This window comes from Hyla sarda, chromosome 6, assembly GCF_029499605.1.
Source record: "Hyla sarda isolate aHylSar1 chromosome 6, aHylSar1.hap1, whole genome shotgun sequence".
Classification (NCBI taxonomy): Eukaryota; Metazoa; Chordata; class Amphibia; order Anura; family Hylidae; genus Hyla; species Hyla sarda.
Genome location: NC_079194.1, coordinates 81,873,408 through 81,874,264, shown reverse-complemented (window position 1 = coordinate 81,874,264; position 857 = coordinate 81,873,408). Strand labels below are relative to the sequence as shown.

The window sequence follows — 857 nt, the reverse complement described above, 5'->3', positions numbered from 1 at the left end:
GGCTTTTGATAATGAAATAATTCTTTAGGCTATTTTTTTTTACTGCTTTCTCCTCTTATACTTACTGTTTTATATTGAAAGCGCTAATTCTATGGAAATCAGGGATGTCGTACTGTATAGCATTCCAATATACAAAAGTCAGAGGGCCTATAGCACAATGTATGGTACTGCGGGTGCAGTGTGGGACTGAAGTGTTAGTCTTTGGACAGGTGGTGCGGCAGGTCGGGGGTGCGCTTATATGGAAAAAACACATGCGTGATATATCAGAAAAAAGAATATATAAGACGCACTCACCTGATGTATGCCAAAGAAGTTGCTTTTATTCCATGTTACGGGGTTACAGCAGTTTGGGTAGAGAATTGAAGATCTAGAGCTCAGCCGAGCTCGTGGAATGACTGTTCCGTTTCTCGGGTTATCCGCTTGGTCACGCCCAATAACCCGCGAAACGGAACCGCCGTTCCACGAGCTCGGCTGAGCTCTAGCTCTTCAATTCCCTACCCGAACTGTTGTAACACCGTAACATGGAATAAAAGCAACTTCTTTGGCATACACCGGGTGAGTGCGTCTTATATATTCTTCTTTTTCTGATATGGTACTGTATAGCATAGCATCTCTTTGCCACCCGTGCGTAATGGACACCACAACAGATGAACTGCTTGTCTGAATGGCCTTTTTAGTGTTTTGTAAAATTCAAAAAAATCAAATGGTCAGTTGAATACATTTAAAATTGATTATTCTTGCCACGCAGCTTGATTTTCAAGATATAGATATTTCCTATTGATTGCCATTCTGTACTTTTTCATTGAATAGTTAAATGGGTGGGAACTTAATTTCAAATAGGTGTGTGAATGCTTGGC

General features: G+C 40.8%; 1 protein-coding gene across 6 annotated transcripts in view; it reads left to right on the top strand.

Annotated features, from left to right (window-relative positions):
- Positions 1–857, top strand: part of PTPDC1 (protein tyrosine phosphatase domain containing 1) — a 155,923-nt gene that overhangs the window by 97,518 nt on the left and 57,548 nt on the right. The gene's annotated exons all lie outside the window — the stretch shown is intronic.